Source organism: Lonchura striata, chromosome 2 (genome assembly GCF_050655825.1).
Source record: "Lonchura striata isolate lonStrDom1 chromosome 2, ASM5065582v1, whole genome shotgun sequence".
Lineage (NCBI taxonomy): Eukaryota > Metazoa > Chordata > Aves > Passeriformes > Estrildidae > Lonchura > Lonchura striata.
Window position 1 is genome coordinate 71797382 of NC_140704.1, and position 27895 is coordinate 71825276.

The following is a 27895-nucleotide window of genomic DNA, read 5'->3' on the forward strand; positions in this document are numbered from 1 at the left end:
CCCAGGTCTTCATCCTTGTTGCTGCTTCAAGATGAGCAATGACTGAGGTTAAGACCTGTACAGACACTTGCTTGTTTCCTGCATCCCTACAAAACAGTTAGAAAGTTGCATAAATTTTTCCATGACACCCAACAATTTATGTGCCCTTTGTATACAGTCTCAACAGCAGCTGGCTCCCACCGCTACAAGCAGAAAATGTCATGAGCTCAGCAAATAAGAGTTTTCCATGTGAAGCAGCATGATGATTTATACATTAAGTCATCATTCACTGAACACCTACAAGAAGCATATGGATAGAGGAAAGGGCTCTCAGAAAAAGTGGGGGGTTGGAATATGAACAAATATTAAGTCTTGACTACAGGATCAGGTGAAGAATTCTGGGATATTATCTCAAGAAATAAGTAACCACATTTTGTAAAATATTTACTGTGGCAGAAATAATAATGCCAAATAACCTGTTCTCTAGAGGCTAGAAAACAGGTGTGAGTAATAGCATGCAAACAAAGACCTTTGGATACTGTGACAATAGCAAATTTGGCAATTCCTGTTGAAACTGGAGTTCAGTAAGGCAGAAATCAATAAATAAATAAAGTTGGTTCATGTTTAGATTTTTTCCTCTGCTGATACCCTCTGAAGTTGCTATGTCTTTTCCTTTATACCGGCAGGTCAGTTTTTCATACACATGCTGTAAAGTACCCCTGCATGCTCACTGCATGTGACCTGGGGGGAAGTTAATGCATTTTGACGTATAGGTTTGGCTTTTCTGGCTCACTTGCACTCATTGCTTAGGTCACTGGTGAATTGAGCCCTATTATTTAAAACATTGGTTTTACTGAGAATACTTTCAGTACATTGTGGAATCAACACCCTTTACAAATGTCCATGTTCTCAGGTACATCAGAGAAAGCCTATTTCAGTTTAGCAGAAAAATTTCTCTTAGGTTTTCAAAACAGCAGCTGAAACCATAATACTTTTTAGGCTCTCTTGGAGGTTGATTTTGGTTTGGTCTACTCAAAGGTAATTGATCTTTTTTTCTTTTTTAATCTTTGAATTTTGCCCATTCCTTAAAAGGCATTCCATCTAACCACAAAGAGAACTGCCACATCACCCCCAGTCCAACCAAGAGACAAGTGCCTGTGTCCTCCTGTGTCCATATAGACCCTTCATGATGCACTCTGCCTTCCTACCAATATCCTTCTCCTGCAGTTATTAAGCATAAAAAATCAGAACTGGTGGGCAAGCAAGGCTCTGATTAATTCAGAAGAACTGAATAGACGAGTTCTGTACCCGCCAGGGTTCCCCCAGAGGATTAGAGCCCTGGTTACCAGACAGACAACATCATTTTCTTGCCAGGTTCCACAAAAGATACTTTGGGTCAAATTTTGCTCTCCAATGTACACTTTTCATTATTTGTGAAGCTGCGCCATATTTACAGCACAGAGTACTCAATACTTGGCTCCATTATTTTACTTTTCCTCTATTTTTTCTATTTAAGGAAGCCAAACAACTACAAATATTATAGAGCTGAATGAATGGCATAAAGCCAAAAGTGTAAAGATTGAGAGGCTGCTTTAATTTTTAAACTGTTCTGTTGGCTTTTGATTTTGGCTTAATTTAATTTTGAACCTGCAGGACTTAATGAAGCCGTACCTTTGAATTTCCTGGCATTTACCACTTTTCCTCTGATTTGTATCTCTATAGACATTGCTAAGCTTTGTTTAGAAAAATGCTAAAACGAAAACACTCCAGTGTTCCTATAAAGCTCTCATTCCAAATCTCTGTTGAAAATATATCTTTTCTGACTTGCACATATCTGTTAATTTTGCTCTCCCTCTGCTATTATTTATCTCTGTATCTGTATTGTTTAACTCCTGTAAAGTGGTTTTGGGATACACTTTGGATGAAAGACGCTATACAAAATAAAGTTGTATTGTTTTGTACAAGCTGGCACATACTTGTACTTGGTTCTGCATAAGCTTGGCAGAGATCTCTCTTACAGCACAGCGTTTTATAGTTTCTCTCCAGCATTTTTTTTTTTATCTTTCCCACTTCCTTTTGCTGGTTAGGATGTACTACAAGAATACATCTGGTATGATTAATAGGTGACTAGAAATTTATTTGCTACCCAGACCTTGTCCTTTTCCCCATCAAATATTTTTGAAACAAGCATTTTACAGAGGGAGATAAGGCTGCAACATTGACCTGACTAAAATCTAGGTACAGGAAAGAAACTTAAAAATGCATCTGATATTTTAAGCATAACATCTACTTTGATTTTTATAAGCAATCAGAGGTGATTAATGCTTGGGAACACTGTTCATTATATGAGCCTTTCTGTATCCTTGGTCAAATAAAGCAAGCAGGTGCAAGTCATAGGAGTTACTGATTATTTATGGCTTTTAGATACTTTGTGGGTTTAGCTGGTGAGAAAAGTTTTATTCTACTCACATGGACAAAACACAACCAACTGTCTGGACTGATTAAATTCACATTGTTGTATGAGCACATGGCAGACAGGGGAAAAATTATAAAATCTCACCGCCTATGCCATGGCAACTGAGCAAACAGCTCATGGGAAGAATGTGAATAATAGAAAATAGCAATATTTCTCTTTGTGTTTTCAGACTTGACAGTTTTATCCCCACATCTGCCTGAGGTCCAGTGAACAAGTAAAGTGCTTGTACTAGCTACTCTAGTTCTCACTGATTTTATGCATCCTTGTCTAAGAGTTGTCTCAAGATGTTCCATGTAGATTTTAAGCTTTAGAAGTATGAACCACAAAATATTTAGGGGTTTTATATGTATGTGGGGAAACCACTGAAATAGGAATATGCTACTTGTGAAAGACTTTTAAAATTTACTTTACACACACACGCATTCAGAATTTCAGTTTTCTGGACAGAAAAATTAATGTCGGAATCATTTTTCTGAATGTATTTCAAGTCAAATGCCAAACTTTCACAGGCACCATTCAAAAAATGGGAACTATGCTCGAAATCTTCTAGCTAAATTTATCTATCTACATAAATCTTCTTCATAAATTTATTTCCATTCAGTCCATGGCATCTGCCACTGTGTGAAAACCAGACATCCACTGGATTTTTATAACCAGATTCCGGCTTTCCGGCTGCACTCATGAAACAGAATTCAGAAGATGCTTCCTTCTATCTCTAAAATACACACATTTGGTTTTGCAGCATCCAGCATGACTTTTGTTCATTCCTTTGCTGTATGTGCCATGAGAACTTTGCTCTTCTGAAGTGAGACTTACATGTCTTCAGTGCTTTTGGCAAACTAATTGCTAAGTGGAGACAGGAGAGCTTGACCTTTGGTAGGAATACCACTTGAAATTTCCCTTTAACCCCAATGTAGTTTGAACTAACTATATACTCTGTTTCAGGTGGCCCATTTTAGTCACAGTCAGAGGCAGGCCTTCTGACAGGATATAGAAGTGTGAAAAGCAATATTTTTCCATATCAGGTATGATGCAGTTTCAGTTCTCCATTTTGAAGAAAGTTGGTGGGATCTGATAGCTCTAGTGCTATGAAATAAAATTTTTAAAAGGTTCAATGTATATGGCAATGTATTTGATAAAAGAGGATAATGAGTACTGCGTTTTCCATGCTAATGAATTTTGGTTTTTAAAGAGTATTTAAAATACTGTCATTCTATGAAATTAGGAACCTGATTTGTTTGCCTGATTTTTCTGCTGCTGTTTTAGTAAGCAACACCAGTTTTTGATAAAGTAAATATGGAAAGCACATTGCACTCTCTTTCATATCAGTAGTTTAAACTTAATTGGATGTTTTACCCTATCACAATATGATGAAAATTAAAATATCTTTCAGTTCTAGAAGACCCGCCTTGGGCCAGCAGGTCTGGAAGAATCTGAGTTTCCCAGGTGTTGTAAAATCTTATGGATAACTGGAAGCTGAGGAAACAAAAAGGAAAGAAAGATACTTTGAAAACAGCAATTGCACATATTGAAAAATATATAAAGAGCACTGAAATCTATTAGGTAAAGAATTATAACCATCGAAATTACTACTGGACTCAAGGAAAAAATTTTGATATCTAAAACACTTTATTAGAGAACTATAGTTATCTATCAGACCATCTCAGGCTAAATTAATGGGCTTTTAGTCTCTGGGACAAGGTTACAGTTATTCTGAAAAAAGTCCCACAAACACACATTCCTCATCATCAGCTCTGTTGCTCTGCAGACCTGCTAGTGCCTTTTTAATGTAGACAAAGCCTTGCAGTATTAGAGAATTCAAGGGATATCAGTAGGTTATTTCACAGCTTTTTAATCAACTTTTATGTCACATGGGTTTTGAGACAACTTGCAAATAAGATATAAGATTGTTTATGGTTGTGCTTGATGCACTTAACCAGGGCATGGAATGTATGTTGCATGGAAAGCAATCAGGAAATGCTTGAAATAATGAACAATGCAGCTTTGATGACACTCATGACTACATGTTTTGTTTCCTTTCTTTTTCTAGTACATCTCTCTGGTGAATCAGAAAGATTCTACCTGTCTCATCACTTGTCTTGTCATTTGGATTTTATGTTCTTTTCTCCCCTACTTATTCTCTGCTTGGCAAATTTATCAAAACACTATGACACAAGAAATCTGGAGGATATAGATAATTAGGCATGCCCAAAATGTTTACAGAGGAAGTTCATACACAGTGCTAATGTCTTCCATGAGTAGCATTTCTGTAAATTTGGAACCTTCTTGGTCTTATTTACACAAGAAGAAATCTGACCTGAGAGTTAAAATGCATTTAAATCTGCAGCCAAAGGCAAAGAAGAGGGTAAAAGGCTGATAATGATTTCTGAAAGAAAGGAATAATTCTGAAAAATGAAGCAAAGGATACTTCTGGACTCAGCTCGGCTTACACTGAGGCAAAATTGAGTTCTGCTATTGATTTAATGAAAACAGGACCAAACACTGTGTGCCACTTGTCCATATGAAATAATTTGAATGGGCTGAAGAGAAACACAATAGTAGAGACAGGGAATGAAAAACACCCACAACATTATACACCTTCAATTCACCCAGGAGAGCTTTTCTCATGAAGGGGTATATTATTCCCTTATGTGTATGTGGCTTCCATTACCAGTAATGGGAGTTGATCACACACAGAGAGGAGAATGGACTCCTCCATCTGACATCTCGCTGGCTGCCTGGTATAAAGCCAGTAGACAATGCCAAGTTATTCTGATCGAGCTACTAATTGGAATCATGTTGTATATTGCTGAAGTTTGTTTATTTTTATGAGAGCATTAAAATTTCAGAAGAGCTGCATTTGGACCTCTCAGTGCACACACACATACTATAGGCAGCCTCCTTGTTTTACATGACATGCAGGGGTACAGCATACATGCTGTCTCTTTTGTGTTTTGCTGTCGTGGTCTAGAGATGGCAGCATGTGAAATTATAGCCCCTGCTGTGTAATGTTTTTAATACGTACAAATGCACTGGCTGAATTAAAGGAGTAGCATTGCTAGCTCAGCTCAACACAGACTTCTTTATATATTAATTACAATTAAATATATTTGAAAATATAAGTACATTGCAAAGCCTGATGGTCTGGGCCTCCTGCCTCCTTCTTCCCCTCTTTCTTTCCTCTCCTCTTCCCCCATACCCCCTAACATATGCACAGCCAGTGTTGCCTCAGTCTCTGTTTTCCAAAAGGAACCAGTGTGTCACAATGCTGAGATTTCATGTCTAAATTCTCAACACTGCTTAAACAACTGAATCACCAACACTTTCAACTTTTGTTTCAACAAAACACTTTTTGTGCATAAAAAATTGTAAGACACTCCATGGACAAGGGATGGGAATGGTCACAAAACAACAGCTCTAGTAGAAAATGATGCATTGAGAATGAGAGATAGTTATCCTCAGCAGGCCAGTACAACAGGATTGAATCCAGCCTGAAAAAAACAATAGTGGTTTATTCTCTTACTAACGGATGACATTTTCTTATTTTACTGCAAAGTTTGGCAGGGAACCCAAAAACTAGGCAAGTCTCCCCAAGGTGAGTGTACCCTTTGTTTACCCTTGAAAGCATCATGCCTTGTTAGGAATGAGGGGTCTATTTCATGCCCAGCTGCAATAACAGCATTAAATAAGTAAATTAATATGCACTTACACACCCTGTGTTTCAGGCTCTGCTGTTCACACTATTCAAGTGTTAGAGGCCATGTTTGTGTCCACTTACATAGAATTTTGGCCTTTTTTTTTATGGTCATCTGCAAGACCTTCTTGTCTCTCTCCCAAGAATGCTAAGCCCATGTATGTGAAAATTAGGAGGCTAGAAGCAAGACATGCTTTTTTTCCTGTTTTTGAAAACATTGATTCCATGTTTTTCCGTCTGCTTTCTATTCTTTCTTCTCTTTTCCTGATAGAATGGCACAGTGTAGCTCTAAAAATGGGATATTTTTGTGCATTTTTGTGTATTAGAAAAAATTATTGATATGTAAAGGTTCTGAGCTCTTATTTGGTGGTGGTTTTATACTGCCAGGCTCATACCAATGCTAAAAGAGAATCACTGGTGACTATAAAAGAGCTAGTGAGAGAGAAGGAGAGTTTCCTGGGTAAGGCAGATTTGAATTCACATTTTAACATTTTGTTTCTATCTGTATATTAATGTTTCTGTAAAATCTTCCAGAATCAATAGCATTCAAATAAGGCACTACCATAAAACCAAAATTCTCTCCTGAAATATCCTGTTGTCAGGCATGGTTTGAAAGGAGCTTCTAATAATTTTTGCACTTCCCAACAGGGTAAGTAAAATGCTGAATCCTTGCTCTGTCTTGACTGCTATTAGTTTCACTGTTGTTTTCACTGAAGGTATGTTTTTTCATAGTGAAGGAAAGCTTGTGGGTGGGAAACCTTTCTCCTGAATCTATCAGGTGGTTAAGTTCTACTTTTTAAGGGTTCATTTCCCAGAGTGATAGGCAAAGGCTTCATGTGTGCTTCATTAAGGAGTTTACTTTTCAGCATTCATTTCCTTTGGAAAGATAATTCAAATCACACCCCTCTGCAGAGTGAGACATCTGAAGGGAGGGCTGTGGTGGGAGGGTGAGAACAGGACTTAAAGTTTAGAGGGGCGGGGGCTAGACAAGGAACCCGGTGGCAGGGGGATAAATCTCCCTGGACCTCCAGTATTCCTATTTCTAGTGGAGTATAGTAAGATCCTGTGTACGAGAAACCATCTGCAAACGAAAGGACCCGTTTTTCTACAAGAGAAAGGAGAAGTCAGCAAAAACCTTCTTTAAAGCAGCTTGCAAACTATTAAAATATGAAGTCTCACTTCCCTTGCCTGCTCCATGGCAGCCCCTTAGTTAGCAGAGATCACATTATCCGATCCTTTGCTAGAACACTATTCAAGTTTTAGCAATTCCCTGTCAAATGTTAAATAGTTTGCCAAAGAATAATAGATGCTTTACATTTTATGCATTACTAGTTCCGAGACTAGGGCTATAAAAGTTTTCTATTAACATGTAAGCACTGAGAGAAGTTTTTTTTGTTGTTGTTGTGTTTTTTTTTAACTTGATAAATATACATAACTCCTTTACAATGGGGCTCTTGTGTTGCTAATGGGGACCCTTAATGGAGAGTTATATTTCCAGGATTATATCTTTATTCAGTTGCAAATTATTTTTGGGGGGAGTTTTAATACTCTGCTTCAGTCTATGAATAATAGTATCATTTGAATGCAGCGGACACCTGGTGCAGTAGAAGGACAGTGGGAGCTCTAGACTGACCTGGTATGACTGCCAACTTTGCATTTTCCCAGCCTTTCCTATCCGCTCCATTCAGCATCTAATTTCATTCTCCCTCAGCAAAATGCTAGACACTTGTAACTTTATTCTCCCTCGGCAAAAACTTGCTCTCTTGTAAGGAGATGGAAAAAAAAACCCGTGAAAAAAAAATTCATCTTATCAATCTCTTCTTATACAGAGTCTAGTAATTTGAAGGTTGGGTAAAGTTTCAGGAAAAAACTTCCAATTAAATACTGTAAAAAGATAAAATAACAGTGGCCTTGCTGCTGCCCAATAGCTTTCTTGAAGCGCTCTTTTGTTGATTTATTGTACATTAGCCACTGAGCCATGCAAAGAACATTACGTTTCAGAAAGAGCTATTCGTATGCGGCCTGCATCCTCTCCAAAGACAATCAGGCCTGTATTGCATTTTGCAAATTTATACCAGGATGTTGGTTTAGAGTGTTTCCCTGAAAAGTTTTTCAAGTAAGTGTCTGCTTTCATAGGCAAGAGTGATTGAGGCACACAAACAAACCTTTGTTTCAAAACTCACAGATGTATGGCTGGAGCAGAGCTTTGTTTTCTGCTTTAAGGAGTATTCTCAGATTTTTGTTTTGAGCACAACACAGGATTGTATAAAAAAATCAGCTTGAGGATGAATGTCTGGTATAATCTCAGGCTTTCCAGATTTTCCCAGGGTTAATTTTTCTGCTCTGAACTTTGTGGGGAGGGAGTTGTTGTTGGGGTTTTTGTTTTGTTTTTTTCTTTTCTTTTCTTTTTGATTCAGGACTCCAACAAAAGAAGCTCTGGGTACTTTAGTCTTTAATGACTTTAGGAAACTTCATTTCAAAGCTATTTGGGAGTTTGTGGCCTTGATAACATACTTCTTGTGCTTAGTTCTGATCAAGTTGTTGTTCTTCTTTTACCCTTGAATCATAATTTTTGAGCATGCTTATGCAATGGTGCTTGTCATTTCTGGGGTGGGGAGATAGCCTGTGACCTGAGCTACAAGAGATGAACTTTCAGATGCACCCTTTGATGGGTGTAGGTCTGTGTATGAACACTGACCCAAATGACCAAACTAATGCTAGTACAAGGTACAAGATGTACCTAGTTACAAAATCCTAATAAAGCACACCTTTCTGATAGGCTCAGGCTGGCTGCTAAGCAGTAAACTAGAAAGGAAACTGACACCAGATGCCAAAATACTGAAGTGTTTCTGATAACAAACACAGCACAGAAGGGAATGCCAGGTACTACATGTTTAACATCTGATTGGGATGGGGAGGACACACACTGGCACAGGTAAAGTGCTCTCTGCTAAGTTGTGGGCTAGATGCAGAGGATGAAGTCCTGGCTGGAGTGAAGTTACTGGAATTTTGCCATTTGCTTTCAGGGAGCCAGAATTTCACCTTAGCAAGCAATGTACTGTGGCTCCAGCCAGATTCACAAGAGCTGTCAGGAAAGAAAGGTGGTCAGAAAGTCCCAGATCTGTCCCCCGGTCCTATTACTACTCCTGCTAGGAGAGCCAAAGCTGTTCTACCACCATACAGCAAAATTGTAAGGTGCAGACAACTGCATTCCCTGCATTCCCAGTAGGTCTTTGAAGAAAGGAAGGAAGAAAAAGAGAGGGCAAGTTACAGACCCTGGTCCATAACTTCCTCAGATATCTAAACTAGAAGGAATTCAACTCTGTAATAGTGTCCCTTAGGCTAGACCAAGGTGAATGTCCTGGCAAAGACACATTGCTATTGATTAGGGTTTTATTAGAAATTTGCCAGGCATGTTTTACTTTGAGGTTGAAAAATTGTTTCACCACTGGACAACATTTCACTGGGAAAATATCTTTTTCTGTCAAGAAATCTGGTATTTTGTGTGAAAACTAAACACTTGGAAAGCAAAAGCTTTTGACCCTAGATCAGGAGGCTATATTAAAATAATATGGTTGGTTTGGAATCTCAGTGTATGTTAACAGTTTAACAGTAGTTTGAATACCTTCTACCTTCAGTATCTTCTAATAAGTTAATTTTCCAGGCAAACTTTAGGCAAAGCTTTATGCAAAAGACAAAGACCCATGGTGCAGTGCAGGCTGATCTTCCAACTGGTAGCAAAAGACATGAGGAACTTCAGCTATAGTTCCCAAAACTATATTTTTCAAGGGTGTGAGAAGAGAATCACACACAAATGGTTTAAGACAAAGCTTTTTGGCTTTTTCTGCAGACAGGAGCAAGATCTAATTAGACTCTACATTTTTACCTTTTCTGGTGGAGAATTATTGGAAGAAAATGGATATGTAAGGAACATTAATGTTATTCAATATATATACCATCAATAGGCTTAGTTGCTTTCTTATCTTTGAAGAATGTAATGTATAAATCATTGCAGAATTGGCATGATTTTAATAGTTAGTGCAGGCCCTTATTCACTTTAGGGTCAATCCTGTCTTTTCCATGGTATGAGGCAATTACAGACATGGTAGACCCTGTGATGTTTCTCTGCCTAAGGAGAAGAAGACCAGCTAACAAATTTTTACAGATCATCACTACCCTCCTTCCTGTACATTGTAGAATCAAAACCTCCACCAACTATTGTTCCCTTTCAGCAGATCACCAACTGGCATTGCTCCATAGCTGCTCTAAGCTAGGAGCATGTGTCAATCTGTTGGAAGGTAGGAGGGCTCTGCAGAGAGATCTGAAATGGTTGGATGGATGCACAGAGTCCAATAAGTCCAAGCATATGAAGCATTTCTTGTGAAAATTCAGTCAAACCTAAGGAGTCAAAATCAGCAGTTTCACAACGTTGAATCAGACAAAGCAGCCTAGTCTGCATTGGTGCTATTTTTAAGAATTTCCCACTTCTCACTAGCATCCTCTTCAACTAAACTGTGACTTTCCAGAAGTCAAATTCTTCCTGAAAGAAGAATTGCAATGGCAACTGTCCTCAGGGCAGGACAGTTGCCATTGTAGTGTAACCAATACATTTCTCTAGTGCTCTGAATCATGTGCCTCTTCTGCACAGTTCTTTTCTCTGCTCTGCCATTTACTGTTTGGCAGCAATTTTTGATTTGGTGCTCTGCATGTTTATGCAGATGCAGAAACCAGAAAATTTTGATAATGTACATACAGTCACTTCCTATATACCCAGTAGCAGTAATTCTGCCAGCACACTGCATATGTGAACTTTTTCAAAAATATTAATATGATCTGATATCAAGTTTCATCTGTCATAATACTATCATGCAAGTGGATTTTTTCAGAAATGTACAGTTACAGACATAAAGATTTTAATAACTTGCATGTGGGGATGCACTGGGAAGTGCCTTCCTTTCCCAAAGGAATGTTAGAGTAAATACTGCAAAATTCATTAACAGAAGTCAGAATACCATGTTTATTCACTACTACTGTGTATACAAGGAGTCTGGTTACCCAGCAATGCTGTCTTCTTGGAAAGAGGAATGAACTCATGAGCAAAAGTTTTTCTTGTTCATTCACTTGTCAAATATGACTTTACTCATGGAGTAGTTAAAATTTAGGAAGATACAAAGGAGATAGAAAGAGAAGAGGCAAAAAAAAAAGGGAGACTATTTTGTTTAAGGGAATGTGAGTGCTGGCAGTGCTATGGCCTGGGTAGGGCTATGCTCCCACAATCACAGCTGTAGAAACCCTTTCTTGCCCACTGCCTGTTGTTTTCACGGGGGTGACTGTCAGTATAAACAACTGTCAGTGTAAACAACTGTCTTCTTTTCTTTTCCTGTTGTACAGGAGCAAATCTGTGACTAAATATTGTTGGAGTAATGTAAATGATAATTTTGCTGCACTGGTAATTTACCTACTTTGAGTATGCTTATAGGTTGAAGAATATGGGTATCCTACAATTTTTTATCTATTATCCCCACCAAAAAAAAAAAAAAAAAAAGAAAGAAAAGAAAAGAAAAAGTGAGATAATAAAGTGCTCTCTCTTTTTTTTCACAAGAAAGATAAAAGAGGGAGGAAAAGCAGAACTGTTGCCTCCTGACACTAGCTGACATTGAGAGAGAAACAAAACAAGCTTTTGAACCTAATGCAGCTGTAGCATACCAGGTAGAAATATTAGCATGGCATTACAGCCAGGAAAATAAGCCCTGAAGAAATAACATGGCAGAGCTGACCTCAGGATTAAGATAATATCTCTGGACAGTATTAATTTATGTATGTGTCCTAATGAAAAGAGTATGCCTAATGAAACAAAATCTGCATTTGAAAGACAAAGGAATTAGGGGGAAGGAACCTGTGTAGGATTCTTCTTTTTGGGGGGTTAAAATTTTGTTCATCCACTAAAATAATTAGCAGAGTGCTTGAAAAATAAGATTAAAGTAGGTAGATGCATAATTTTTTTTTTTTTTTTGTCTTGCTACTTTATTTTTTTCAAATCTTCTTCAACAGCTGGTATCTCTTGAGTCAGAATATGGCATAATTTTTTCTGTTTTTCTGTTTTACTCTCCCTTTGTGTGAGGAAAAAAAACACATTGCTAATCTGTGGTGGATCAAACATTCTCACATATTTTCTGTCTTATCATTAGCCTGCTCTGCCTTGCTGGGCCATAGCACTGTCTGGGAAGAAAGACACACACTAGGAGAGGAAGAACATGTATTTGAAGAAGCAATATTTGAGCTTCTCCATTTCCCGCCTCAATTTGCATTACTGCATGTCTCCTAAGTTCAGAGAACACTGTACTTGCATTAAGGTTATGAGTCATATTCCCTGCTTATTTGAAAATATCATTAACCTGTGCAAAATACCTCCAGAGCATTGCCCCAAAGCACCATGAAGATTACAGTACAACTGGAGAAAAGACACAGCCTGCATGAACCTCTGCTTCACCCCTAGCCAACTGTGCAGTCTTTCAGTTGTTTGCTTGGTGTTGCTCCAGGTGGAAAAGAAAAGAAACACAGGGGAAAAACAACCTCAGTGTGAAGAGGACTGCATAAATGATGTACCTCTGAAGTTGCCATGCTCTTAGTGGCTCAATTCCTGTTTTGTGGTCTTTCTGTTTAGCTCTGTGCCATGTGAGCTAAAAGACACAGGTTAATCATGCTATTAAAGGAAGCGAGTGAAGCCCTTAAACATCTGGGTTTTTTCTTACCCAAATAAAGATTTTGCGTATTCCTATGCCTTACTAATGGATTCGGAATTGTGCTTCATAATGTGTATGTTCTTTAACTGTTGACTAACAGAAGCAACCAACTGTGCCTTGAGTGTACTGTAGTGTAAATCTTTGGGGATTCAATAATGATGAAGCACTAATTCAATCCCTTTCTTATTCTGGTCCATTTTAATGAAGAGCAAAGACTCTTTGACTTCTATATGATTTCAGATGGACAGGAGAGTTCTCACTGCAGAGCCCGAGGACTATGTTACCTTCTGTAAGTGCTACAGTGACTTAAGATTTGGCTCCTTGTTTCTGTTGTCTTAGAGAGTTTTAAGTAAGTGACATTTATGAATAGTGTTTATTTTCACTTTATGTCCGTAAAAGGGGCTTAACAGTACAATTTTCAACAGAACTCCATTAGAAATATATCTCAGTTTGTAACACAAAAGTTTGCTGGATCAGGCAGGTTCTTCACATCCAACTTAATAACTGCATATTCTAGCACTGCAAGTATTCATGCAGTATTCATCATCTGTAGGATTCTTCTTCAAGACTTGAAGTTTGAATACCAAAGGCTGGCATAGTTTTTCAATTAAACAATTACAAAAAGAGTAAAGAAGAGAAACATTAAAATGAAAATATGTTTCTGACTTTACCCCTCCAAGAATTTAATGAGATGAAGTACTCAGCAGTGAAAGAGAAATCTACATTTTAAAGTCACCATAATTATTTTCCTTTTCACCAGCAGAAAAGAACAGACGGATAAGAGATAAAAACCAAGATGTCTGTGTTTGGGTTGAACAGGGAAATTTCTTCCCTCAAATAACTTCACATCAGCTTTTTACTGAATATTTTCTCAGGAGATTTTTAGATTAAATACATCTTTGATTCGGTTCTTAATCTTCTACAAAGACATTTATAGCACCTTCAGGAAGCTAATTACTTAACATACCCCAAAATTAGTCTTTGATAAAAACTTCCGTCTTTTCTGAAATGGAAACAGGCCACTGGAAAAAAAAATTCAACCAGTTCTAATAAAGGTAAACATAAGAAACATTGAGACAGAAAAAAAGGAGGAAGTTCTGCTATATACTGTCACATGCCAATTCATTAGCTATTTGTACCCATGGGAAGCATGTATAATAAGGTTAGGGCCCCTTCCCTCCTTGGTGTCTTCTGTCTGCAGGTTTCCACCATGTTTAAGTTTTTTTCCTGCTTCACATCCTTGCAGTGACTGGCAGAGAGGTGCAGCTTATTTAATGAACTGGAAGAACATCCAGCCCAAGAAGAGTGACAGAAACTCAAGTTGTACCTGTACCTGCAGAACAGCTGGAAAGAGTAAGGCATCAGGAGAATGGAGGAACTGGATTAATATATGTGCTTATAAAAATGTAAAGGTAAGGATAGCTGAAATACTTCTGATAAATCAGAGCCACTGTGCCTGAATCAGAACAGACGCTTCAATTTGGAATAAGCACATTTAAGTCTGTTAGATAAGCAGCCACTTCATTTGAGTGAGAAAAATTGATTATTGTAGTTCAGTGAGAGGATGCCAGAACACAAATCAAACACAGCAGATAGCTGGAGTCATAGCTAACAAAATGGAGAAAAAGGGAAGTAAAGGCAATTGCAGAATAAAAGTGGTGCGCTTATGAGCATAGCTGTCTCTTCTAGAGTGGCCTTCGTAAGATGCTGCAACTGGCACTGCTGGATACACCTGAAAACTCAGTAGGAAATTAAAAGGCAATTAACTGTGTGTTAACTTGTGGAGAGCATCATGTGGGTCTTTATATATCTCAGTGTTCATGTCCTGTACTGTTATGTTGGGCAATTGTTTTGTTCTGTCAGTTGTGTTCTCCAGATATTTAGCTGTAACCTAGCAAGGATTGAGGAGGAAATAACATTTCAATTTTCACACCAGCAACAGCTGATTTGGTTAGGCAGTACACTAAATATAGTAATTTGCTATGTAGCCAACAACAGTGATAGCACATCAAAAAGAGATTCTGTGACATAGCAGGGATCCCTAATGTGCTAGGAGTGATGGATGAGCTGTTCATGCGCCTCACAGAATGATGCTGCTTTTCAAAATGGAAAGCGGCGTGTGTGACCATCAATATCTTACATTGAATTATTGGCTCCTGTCATGATGCCTGTATTTTAGCCAACTCATGTGGTGGAAAATTATTTTATTCTTGTGACATTTCTGATAAAAGAGGCATCAATAAATATTTTCCCTGAGAAATGTGTTCTAGATGTTTGCAGGTAATAGCAGCAGTCTTTTGAAGAGCCATCCATGACTAAAAATAAGTAAATAAAACCGTTATTGAGCAAAGATTGAAACATGAATACCTTGCATTTAGTGGGTCTCTTTTTCAACATGAGCTTTCTCTTTTCAACATGAGCATTCTGTATGCCCAACATCTAGCTGCATGGCTGTTGTACCAGTGTAGAACACTGCCTGATTCAATGTTAGCGATGCCTTCAGTGCCTTATTACTAGTGGGAATAAAGTGCCCTCAGTTGAAAAAGGTTATGTGCTAAAACACTACTACTCTTACCCTTCAGCCCAGGTTGCCAAGAGGATTTTGGTATCACTGCTGGCATAACTCCACCTGTGTGGGTTGTACTGAAGCACCATCTGACAGAACAGCAGCCAAAGCAGTAAGTGGGGTTTGCTCTCCATAAGCCAATGAGGAAATTAGGAATGCTCCTCATCATATACTGTCAGGTGCTATATAATGCCTTAATGCTTTCCAAAGTTAAGTACACTGGCTCCTCTTAGTCAATGATATAAAATGTAGCATGAAGATCTCATACAGTTCCAGCAAATCACGTGAGTGTTCACCATGATGCCATTGTGGCACTATCTATAGCTGTCTGTTCACATCTTATGACAGAAAGGTGATTTGGTTGAACTCAAAGCATATAGGTCAGTAGTATGTGATGAAATTTATCTAGAGGCAGCATCAACCACTTCTTACTCAGCTGTACTTCATTGCTGGGCTACAGTACATGTTTGTTTCAGAATAGTTGCATCATGGTATTTTCATCTGCTGTTCTATAGTGGTTTTGCACTTTCTCCATATGGGACAGGTCCTCCTGCTCTGTTTTCCTTTTGTGTTTGCCCAATAGATGCTCTTCAACAAACCCTTGGAACTTTTCAAACCAATCCTTAGCACTGGGCCTTTCCACAACACTGCTGTTGACAAAATAGTTTTGATGTGACACTGTCATCTCCTGTTTCTTCATTTTCTGTACTCTTAGCTTAACCCCACGTTACAGGATTTCTCACAACCTATGACTTTCCCAAATGGTTGATATCCCTACCACCTGCCTACCCCTGAACAAAACAAGCTATAAGTCCTATATGGCAGGTAACTGAAGAAATCAAACTTGTCTGCCATCCAGAAGCATATATGAAATGTTATGAAACACAGTTGGCATTGCGGTACAGATTTAATTTAATTTAATTGATTTTGTATTAATGTGGTACTTGAACACTAGGACTAAAATCACTGCATTATATTAAAATAGTTTCAATTTAAATCAACTTTTGCATTTTAGAACACAAATATCTCCTACTGCAAAGTATACATCTGCAGGAATACTGAGGCCTGTGAGTGTCACATAGTTTTCACTTTGGTTTTAGTGTTAATTCTGAAAGTTAAAAGATAAATAACATTTTCTTATTTGTGAAATAAGTCCATTTAATAAAGCTGGAATGGGATTCAAAGTGTTTGAATTTTAGGGGATTTTTAATTTCACTGTAAATAATTTGGCAAGCCCTATTCTAGAGCCACAACCACTACAGTCAATAGCGAGACAAGGTATCCATCAGCACAGCAGGGATGGAGCAATTTACCACAGCACATTTCCTCCTTTTAAAAAATATTCTACTTTCCCAACTACCAAACAAACAGTGAAATTAAACACCTTAAAGTACTTCTTTTAAGTGTACTACCACTAATTCTGTGTCATATGTTTCTGGGTTGTTACTATCCCATGAACAGTGTTTTATTACATCTGCAATAAAACCTCAAGTTTTACATCCAATTTCTGCATTGAAAGCTTCCTTTCTAGAGCAGAGATTCTAGAGAAACAGTGAGAGTGAAGTGCAGATCTGCCTTGTCACACATTCTCTAATAGCAGCAAAAGCTTAGACTTACCAGCCTTCATTGCACTGGACATAGAGAATGAGTCCAGAAATTTCTAAAAACTAGTGACTTTGGATATTTCTGTCCTTTCATCCTGAAAGAGATTTTATTCTTTCCTCTTTCACCTTTCCTCAGTTCACTTTTTCCATCTTTAAAAATAACACAGCTTCAGACATTGTATCCCTCATTAACACTAGTCCTTGAATTTGTTTCTGAGATGTTTCTAGTTTTTAAATAAAAACTCAGCAGAATGAAAAAACTCTGCTTCCTTAGAAATCAGAAAATCCTCTCAGGACAGAAGGAAATTAGTCTTCAGCCTTGCACACTGCATATGTCTTATCACTGAGAGGCAGAATAGGGCAGTCTTGTGGACTGAACAGGGGCTTCTGGCTGGACACTGAATCCAAATATTGGAAAAGGAACTCAGGTTCATCCTGAGATATGTAAAAAAGGTAATATCTCCTCTCTGGTGCTGCCCTGACTTGTCCTTGGGGTGTGCAGTTTACCCTAAAGCTCTCTGTGATTTGGGAACTGATATTGGCAATACCAGGAGTTTCAAGAGAACCATTGTAGAACAGGCAGCAAAAGCATGAAATAATCAGTGCCTGTCTGCCCCAGGTGAAACCTGAATCATATTTAGAATCACCAGAAATATATAATGCATTTTACCCCATCAAATTATTTAAAAAATAAAAGTTTTAAAAATGAGGATCTGAAACTAGTTTAGAAAAAGAAAACCTTAACCCATTATGTAAGTATAATGCTGTTCTTTTTTACTATGTATTGCTTTTGTTACTACTAATTATTAGAAATAGGTCCATGTTGAGGGCCCCAGTGGACATGTGTAGTAATCACTTCTCTAAATTAGCTTCTGATGAAGGACTCAGCTCAGTGAGAACTCAAGTAGTACTGCAAATAATTTCCAAACATATTTTACATATACATTTGTTTGTTTCCCCTGAAATACAGCAAGGATTGCAGTTCATTACCTGAAAAAATCAAAAGGAGTCAAGAAAGAGGGACTATGACAAAAGCATAGCTGATGCAACTCAGAGTAAAATTCCAAAATCCTAAGAAATAGGTGCCTGACATTCTGGACCATGGCTACTTATGCTGTCCATGACTACCTCAGCATTCCTTTGTGCTTCACATCCCATTATTTTGCTTACATCAACATATTAGATTATTGTTCTACAGTTAGATGGTAAAATCTATGAGGAAACTGTGTTTTTTTTCCTTGAAAATAGAGTATTTGGTACAGTGGACAGCAAATACAGGACCAGCATCTCCAGGCCTAATACATTTCTCAAATGCTTTGTTACATTAAAATATCTTTGCTAGCTTCAGGGGTGTGACATCTACCTGTGTCTTCTTTTCTTTATCTGTCTTCTGTTGTCTGTCTTTTGTTTCCTTTATCACAATGCTTGTCCATTCCCAAACCTTTGCAAGACCAAATTTCAGAATTCCAGGGCTGAAGTAACAGTAATAAGCTTTGGAAAATGAATAAACTTCCTCATTTCTTTTATTGTTTGCCTTCTGCAGGGCTCATATTTTCCAAGTTCATTTCCATAATAAATCTGCAAAGCTGCTGCAGATGAAACAAAACCAGAAAATCCCCTGTGTTTTAGCATTACTTCCATAATAAAGGCTACTAAAGGAGTATCAACTATTGCAAAATTTATGATTCATATCATAAGTGTTGGCAATAGATCAGCTCTCTTCTTTCATCTGAAATGCAATGCACCATTATTATTTCCATGTATTTACGTTGCCCTTTCCATATCTTATATTTAACTGAATGAGTCATAATTGTCTTCTTTCAATTATGCTGAAATAAAAATTGCACTGATAGCACTGGTGGGTGCACTTGACAATGCTGCCCCCCACAGCTCCTCTGCCTTTTTCTGCAGATCAAGGAAACGACTGAGCTGCAGAAGTCCCAAATGTGCTCTTCCTTTAGCTAAATTAAGCCTCTTGTCTCCCTCTGAAATTCAAGGCTGCATAAGAGAAGCAAATAAATCAAGAGTGGTGCTATGGTATTTAGCCATCCGTCAGCACTATAAACTGTTCTTGCCTACCTGCTTAAAAAAGTTAACTCCTTACATCCCTATCATTCTCCAGTCCAGGTTGCCCTCCTTTCAATCCTCGGTAAGCCTCAAACTAAAGCATTACAGCTTGTAGCAAGTAGAGTTCAACATGGTATGAGGTTTAATTCCTTATGAGGATCACAGGACAAACCACTGTCATGCTGAGCACCAGCAGTGTCACTCCAGATATCATGCTGCCTGTATTCCCAACATCTCTGGGATATCTGTCCTACAAGCTAGATGTCTAGCACACCTCTGAAGAAGAAAGTCCGTGTTGTCTGCTCTCTTATTTGTGTTGACTTTCATTTTCTCATCAGAAGGCAGAGATGAGGCACAAAAGCAGCTTAAGAACAGTTTTTAGAGTAATTAAGTTCCTTATAAGCACTTACTACAATTTTCTTCTCTCTCTCAGTTATACCCATGATTTCGACCCAGGTTATTCAGCATTATTTAATAAAGCACCTATTTCACCAATGCCTGAAAATTCAGGTACAGGCTGTGTTACAAGGATGACTATCTCCCAGAGAAAGTATGTCTTAGATAATGAAGAGTAAATTTATTTTGACATATGATTTGCTTCAAGGAGGGAGATACTTCAAACAATCCTTTTCAGTTTCTGGCAATCCTACAATCCAATGGCCAGTAGTCTGCAGGTATTGCAGCTTCTGTAATCACGTATTTTGGTGAGCATAGGCATGCCAAAGAGCAGTGCTGAGTTTAAGAAGATTTCTGCTGCAATGAAGAGCATTCATAAAGAGATAAGGGTCTGATGCAATGAAGGCCACCTTTGCATTCAGTTTGATCTCTGCAAGTTCTCCGGATACACAGTAAAACTACTGAATAAATTGCTTTTAGCTGTATGTTTCAGAAGAAAGAAATTTACTAGTGATCCTTTATTTTCCTGAAGGAAATTGTTTGTTAGTCTACATGCATGCACTAAGTAACATTTCATTCATCTTGTGCAGGTCTTTACAAATAAAAATCTCAGCTAATATCCACCATGTGAATTCAGAAAACTTACAAAGGAGCTAGCAATTATCTTGATTCCATAGCAGAAATAATTTGCCCAAACAACAATCTGAAAGAGAATTTCATATACAAAGAAAGATACCAAGTGTGTACTCGCCTGCCATAGAACTCTCTCTTTGTCTCTCCCTGCTTTTCCCTCTCCATGTACTCTCTCCCCTCCCCCTTTTTAAAGCTTGTTAATTCAGATCAATCCTTCAGTGGTAATATTGCCTTTGGGTTACATGCCAGCCTATGGAATTATATGTTTGAACACAGGGCCAAACTAGCAGTTATTCCCCTGCCACTAAAGGTGAAAAGGTTTCCAGTAAATCAGGTTACTTTTCCACAGGGTAAGTAGTGTTAAATACAGTCTCTCTGGGTACTTCATCAATATGATTAACCTATTGGCATTATAGTTATCAAATTACAGTATAAGAAGTCATAAAGTTAAAAATAAATCTGTTTTCCATTGAGAAAATCCATTTAGGTGGAGACTGTTATATTAAAAGCTTACTGAGTATATATAATAGTATCATAGTTCATGAGGAATCATTACCACACTGGAGGTTTTCAAAATTAAACTTGTGGGAATGTCTTACAGATAAGTAAAAAGCTCTCAAGGGATTCAAAGTACATACCATATAGGGCCATCATCTTATTAGAGTTTTACTACTAACCCTATTAGAAGTCTCCAAGCTGAGAAAGATTACAGCATGTGGATTGTAGAGATATTTTGTAGACACTTTGCAACTCACCACAAAATGTTCACCTTGGGATCTTGGTCCCTGTAGCTGAGTTAAATGGCTGCCCTAATTCCACCACCATGGCTGCAGCAGTCTCTTAATGTACCATAAATCCAGTCAAGTACTTTGACCTCTTTATTCATTGTCACTATAGCTCCTGAAATTGTCCATTCTAGCAAAGGGCCTGCAGGAGTTTGGCTCTTTTGACAAATGCAGTAGGAAAGTGAGCTGGTTTCCTACAAAATGTGTCTGGGCTTTTACTGCAGAGAAAATAGAGGCAGTGAGGAGAAATTGAAACACTAATACACATCAAATTGGATGGCTATTACTTCCTACTACATGCAAATTATTCATATCGTTTAATCAAATACATTGCAATTCATTAAGTGGCTGATGCTTTGGTATCACATTGCTTGTGGATTTCATGTCTCATTAATAGGAAGTCTTAGAATACAGAAGTGTTGCAAAAAAGTTACTCTGGGTGAAGAAACCTGATGCTTGTGTAAATATTTGTAAACAAAGTATACATATTTATTGCAATTCCCTTCAGATTCTGAACTGTGCGTTCTTTTGGTCTGCTTTAAAGGTATCTCATACTTTTTCAAGATACACTGCTTTTGGCTGTGGAATGTACAAACTTCCAACAAAGCAATGGAAAAATGGAAAAGCCTCAAATCACCTAGGAAACCTGAGTACTCCTATTAAATTAAGCATATGCTTTTAAAATACATAAGATAATATGTTTAGCTGGACCTGATTTCATACAGCAAATTATTTAATAAACACAAGTGAAATCTTGTATATCCAGTTCTGCAATTTTCTTTGCTATTAAACAAGCCATATTTAGCAGTAAATCTAAATGCAAAGATTGTCTGTTTGGATCTCTTCAAAAATGTTGCATGAAGACAGTTACTATCTAGAAGATATAAAGCTAATTTTCACTGTTTCATTTAGTATATTCAGATTATTCATTTGAAATCAAGTTGTTGACATGTATATGAAAGTAAAACATTAATTATTTTTAAATTATCAGACGTTTCTGTTAGTAGCCTGAAACTAATACATATAGGACTTTACACAGCTCCATTTGAATACCTGTATATGTTGTTGACTTAATGCTGGTAGATTTTTTACAGTACTACATGCAACAAAAGTAAATGTTTTATTCTTCATTTCAATGTGCATAATGTTTGTGGTAATGTTGGTCTCAAACTGTCCTCCCAGATACATGATACTCCCTTAGAAACCTGAAAATGTTGAATTATATTAATTTTTAATTATTTGTATCAAATTTTAAAATGTTTTAAAAGCTGTTGGATGAATCCTGATATTTCAGGATAAGCAGTTTTGAGTAATGTTTTTTTAGGATTTTATTTGTATATTTATAAAATAAATGCTTAGTTAACATATTATGTTTCATCCAGGGAATTAATGAATGTGTTGGATTAATAACATCAATCTGAAAAATGTAACTTACTCTTTTGAGTTAGTTAGCCCATATTACATTTCAAATGAATAAGACAATAAATTTGATTACCATTATAACAATGATAAATAAAAAAATGAAAGGGTAAGAATTAAATACTTAAAATGACAGTTTTTTATAGTATCTATGCATTTGCAACAGAATATGAGGATGAATGGGGCAGAAGCTTTACAGTAACTAGTACATTAGAAACTAGTAGTTAAAAGAGAAACATAATCTCGGATCCCAACTATTGCTAAAGTTTTCATGTCTTAGGTTATATTATCTACATTAGCATTTAGTAAAGCACAGTAGGAGCAGTCAATTCTAAGATTTTAACATCCAGACAATAATAATGTTTGTTTCTTTGTAGCTTTGTGCTTTTTTCTCTGTTCTTCCCCTTTTTTTGCAGCATTTTGGGTTAACCTAATAGAACCTAATCTAACAGAAGTCCAAAACTGGATATGAGAAAGATTAATGGAAAATCAAAGTTAATACATTTAGCAACGTTATTCAAAGTTCTTATTGTATTACCAAGAATGCTGTGTTCAGTTGTTATCACCCTTGTCTGAAAAAAATGAGCTCAGACTAGAAGATGTACCTGGAAGGATCATTATGTCACCGGGAGAATGGAGATTCCCACTTCAGGAAAAGAGATGGAAGAGCCAACTATGTTTAGACAGGTAAAACAAAGCTGAGCAGGGGAAGTATTGTCTCTGTAAATGGATCAGAAAGATAAACACTAACAAAAGAACAGTTCTTAAAGCTTAAGGACAATGTTGACACAGAACCAGTGGGCATATCCCACCTAAGAAAACATTTACAACAGAAACCAGCAGATGACATAGACTCCAGAGAAGTGAGGCTGTGGTGCAACAGATTTCTGTTGGTGCAATGTAGAAAGAGACAAACCTTTTTTTGGTGTCTGCCTTAATAGTAGCAGGGTGACAGGTAAGACTGGATGATGCCACTGCCTGAAAGGCAGGTGCTGCAGGTAGCCACCTCCAGTCCCATAGGATTCTGGTACGAAGGTACCAGCTCTGTGTGATCCAGAAGGACAGCCTGTAAAGAGAGAAATCCGTTTTCCTCCTAACACTGAGCAAAAGGCTGTGGCTCTTCTGTTGTCTCAGAACTGGTGTGCAAAGGCTAATTGGGGTTTACATTGAACCCGGGATCCAACCCTTGTTTTGTGGCTTGTTTCACACCAACTGCATGGATGTTGTTATTCCTTCCTGATCTGCCTGTGCAGTTTAATAGAGATTATATTATTAACAGAGATTAACAGAATTACATAATTTGGGTGGACTCAGTAGGAGCTATGAGAAGAATATTATGGTTAATTATCACATCTCAAACCAAAACGCGAATAGCTTTCTGTTGTGCTATATAAAGTAGAGAGAAGAAATAATTATGGGCAAAAGTAATTTCAAAAGACTGAAACGTGACTATATAGTACACAAGATTAACAAATGTTACCTGAAATTGATTATCCTCTTATCTACTTGGTGTAACAGAATAATCCTCAATACCTTCATAAATTCCTGGCAAAATGCCATATTTTATGTTTTATGGGAGTGATTATATACATATTAGTTATGATGGTTCCAACAAAGATGTCTGCTACCCAGCCTATGGGTTTTTATCACTAATTGTGCTTTTAGGTGCATTTTATTTTATAGAATTTATTCTGCTTTTTATTTTATCGAATAACTGAAACCAGATGGAAACGGTCATTAACACTGCAGTATTTTAACTGCAGAAAATTAGGTCCCGCCTTTATTAATGTATTTATGTAAGTTGAGGAGATTAGCCTTTACATAGCAAGCAGAGCTCAGAGCCACAAGATGCATCTGATCTGTTAAGAATGGCGTCTCAGCACACCAGTGTGCTTTGCCACTCATCCACACAACTGCCAAGGGGTGATCCATCTGGGTCTGCATGGCTCTCTCCTTCCATAAGACATGTATCTTTGGATATTGCAAAATAGGTGGATGTACTCCAGGTCATCAGCAGCTGCCCAGTGCTCTCCTGGTATGTTGCCCTGATTTTTAAATTGGTTTTCTTTTATAGTTCTTTTGAAAGTTTTAAAGTTCTCATAAAACTTCTTTAGCCTTCTGATAATGTTAACATATTTGAGAGTCAGAGTTCCCACACAATTTCATGTATAAATAGAATAGTTTACATATTTCTCTGTGGGTGGAGAGAAATGATTGCTTGATCTTTAGACCAGTGTGGTTGGAGAGGTGGTAATTCCATCCTCCAATCCACGGTTACCTTTAGAATTCTATAAATACCAGATATTTGAATAAAACTGGGTCTTTTTCTCTTTTAAAATTACCAAACTTCTGTGTACTCATTTCAGGTCCAGTAACGACACTGGTACCCTGAGCCAATAGGAAGACAGACGTCAGCCTTTCTCAGGAGTGAGAACCAGCTGAAAACATCAGGAACAAGTATAATAACTAATTTTTCATTTTTTTATAGGATGTTATATAGAATTAAAATCCCTGAATAATTATGTGTTCAATCATATAATCTCATTTGTGTTATGGTAATTTTTGGAGTAAAGTTATGCTGAATAACCTTTGATATGAATGAATTTCTAGTGTATGTCACATGGACGTGTACAAGCAAGTGACTACTAAAAATGTAGTTTGTAGAGCACTAGAACAAAGATTGCTTTGTGTGTAAGCATTGAAAAAGGAGAGTCATTTAAAAAAGGAGGAGGGGAAGGAGAAGGAGTGTGTGGGGATAAGGATGGATAGGTGTAACTGCATGCTGCGGTTACAGCATGGCTGTGGCGTGGGTGACACAGCAGCAACCCAATATAAGGGACCAAGGCAAAGGAATAGAGAGGGATCACTTTTTTGAGTTCCAAGGAAGGTTTATTTCCTCAGAAGATTCAGGGACAAGTGACAATAACTGAGGGCAAAAAGCTGCTTTTAAGAAGAGGCAGGAGTAAGGGGAGGACTCAACCTTTTGTCAATAGGAAGTCATCAGGGAAGGAGTGCAGGGTAAGGGCTATCCAATAGAAACCAACAAGGGGAAGGAGAAAACCTTGCACCCCAATCTTGCTTTGAGGAAGGGATGAAGGACAGGGAACATTCCAGAAGGGAACAAAGGAGTTACAAGGAGATTGACAGGTGGATTGACATCCACTTGGCGGGAGAATCTTGGGGTAAACAAGTGACTCAGAACTGAACCATTAGGGAAGACAAATGGGGTACATGGAATGAACCACTACCAACTTATAACAAGGAATGTGTAAAACCTACTACAAAAGAACAAACTGTAAAATAACAGACTACCACAAGTAGGCTTATGATTTCTTTTCCGCACACTGAGGAAGTCTCAGTCAATAAGGTACAACTCTCCTACAAGCAAGGTATACAGGTAACAATGCATAGAGCTCAACAACAGTTTATGTGCCGTAACAACTTGTTCAGCTCTGCTTTATGCACTTGGACTTTATGGGGGTCAACTGAATTTTGAGAGTAGCTGAGTAATAACAATATCAGCAGATTTATAGTTTTCTTTTTAGATCTCCCTTAACTAGATGAAAAGTCAGTAGGCTGGTGTGCCTTAAATGTGCAAGACTGGACAGCCTTGAAACTCAACGTCATTGGAATGAAACACCCAGGTATACAAGAGCCTTTCTGATATATCCAGATTCTCCAGGACTTTTGAATCAGCTTGAGCTAATCAAATAGATATTTTGTTTCCTCAAAGCATTTTAATACCATGTTTGGAGTTGCATGTGGGTCTTTAGAGGGCTCTTAAAACAGGGAGAAAATGTAACATAAGGAAACTAAAATTAGGTTTGATTTAGGCTAAATTTCACATAATAACTATCAGTCCCTTAGGAACATCCAGGTGAAGTGAGTAGTTGAGTAATATTTTCTTCCTCACCTGCAAGGCCTACTAGTTTCATGTTATCCTTATCTTACCTTAAGTCAGAGCATAGAACAGAGCCCAAAGAAAAAGAATTCCATCCAAAATCCATGCTGCCTCCAGAAAGTCATTTGTGGAAAGTAAATGGCAAACCAATCAAAATGTCTCATCAGCAAAATTAGTATTTATGAAATTAGTGATGGAGCAGAACAGACAGAGTGATTGCATTATAAACACTCAAAATGTAGGGGGAGGGAACAGAGATTTTGCTCATTTTCCCTCCCACTGCTAAAGCACTGTATTTAATTGACTTACAATTTTTTCCCTAATATATTTCTTTATGAAACCTGCCTTGAGCAATGGATACATGATTGTTCACGGAGGGTTGTGCCTCATTTGTTCCCGTAGATTGTGCCTAATTAACGCTAACTTGTCTGTACATAAAAAGTACAATAGGCTGTCCTTTCCAATTTAATTCCGACAGTTTAATCGAATCTGTATTCTTTCAAAAATAATTAGATCATTTACACTTCATTAACATGTAATGTAATGTTGAGACATTCATCATAATGATTTCTTATTTTTCTTGTGCAATATTATCTCCTCTAATGAAACTGTTAACACCATGCATGTCTTAATTAGCTTTATCATATCACTGACAATTTAAGAGCTACATTTTTACAAATGAAATTAAATTAGTTAAATAGGTATATTTGAAGAAGAATTTGTTCATTAAAGCAAAAATATTAGAAACAGACTTACCTTTATATATACCATCTAGCAGATTCCATAATAATATTTTTTTTCCATCTAGTCTCTCAGCAATGAGATTTCTCATGTTCATAGATCACTTTTCTCTTTCCTTATCCTAAACACAGCAGTGATAGGCTTGCCTCAGATATATTAAGCCATCATAGGAAACACTGATATTAAGGGAACAAAGACTAGAGAACAACTTCCTACCTCATAATCAAACCCCTTTAATTTTGAGAAGAGTTCTTTGCCTTCCACGTCCAAAAGTGTTGTTTGTGTAATAAAGTTTGAAGGGATTTTCTCATCCCCTTTGTGAAGGATGTACTCTCTGCATCCATGTTTGTAAACCTTGGCTGAAAATGAGTGGTGCCAGGGTCTAATCCTGCATTTTACTAAGAAGCCACTATTTCCATGGGCCTGGAAAAATCCATGTTAGTATATATCTTTCAACAAGTATTTACAAGCCATTTACATTCTGACAACATTGTAATCTCAGATTGTTTGTAAATGTTAATAGAAAACAAATTGCCATGAAGCATCTCCTGGAAGGACTGAGTACCCACAGACCCAAAAGCCAGTGACAATGTTGTGCCCAGCATTCCACAGGAAGGATTCCGCACCTCCTGGATTGAGCTTTAAACTAGCTGAAGGTCCTAAAATATTTTAGAGACAGATAAGCTTCTTTCCTTCAGTTCTCACAGTCTTGCCAAGAAAAGGAATGTGTCATATTCATGTCTACTGCAGCTGAATGAATATTGTGAATCAAAACAAAAATTGCAGACAATTGTTGGAATAAAATAAACAGATTTATTGCTATCAATATTCATGATCTCTTTAATTTTGTTCTGCATGAAGACATACAAACAATTATTTATTCAAAGAATT

The 27895-nt window shown here is 37.4% G+C and overlaps 1 long non-coding RNA gene across 3 annotated transcripts in view; it reads left to right on the top strand.

Annotated features, from left to right (window-relative positions):
* Nucleotides 1-465: 465 nt before the first annotated feature.
* Nucleotides 466-27895, top strand: part of LOC116183233 (uncharacterized) — a 77142-nt gene continuing 49712 nt past the window's right edge. Inside the window, exons 1-5 of one of the 3 annotated variants that reach the window (XR_014952752.1) lie at nucleotides 466-6798; nucleotides 14139-14304; nucleotides 15475-15570; nucleotides 21488-23049; nucleotides 24729-24819. This is a non-coding gene — a long non-coding RNA (uncharacterized LOC116183233). The other 2 variants (XR_004147803.2, XR_014952753.1) reach the window with 2 other exon arrangements.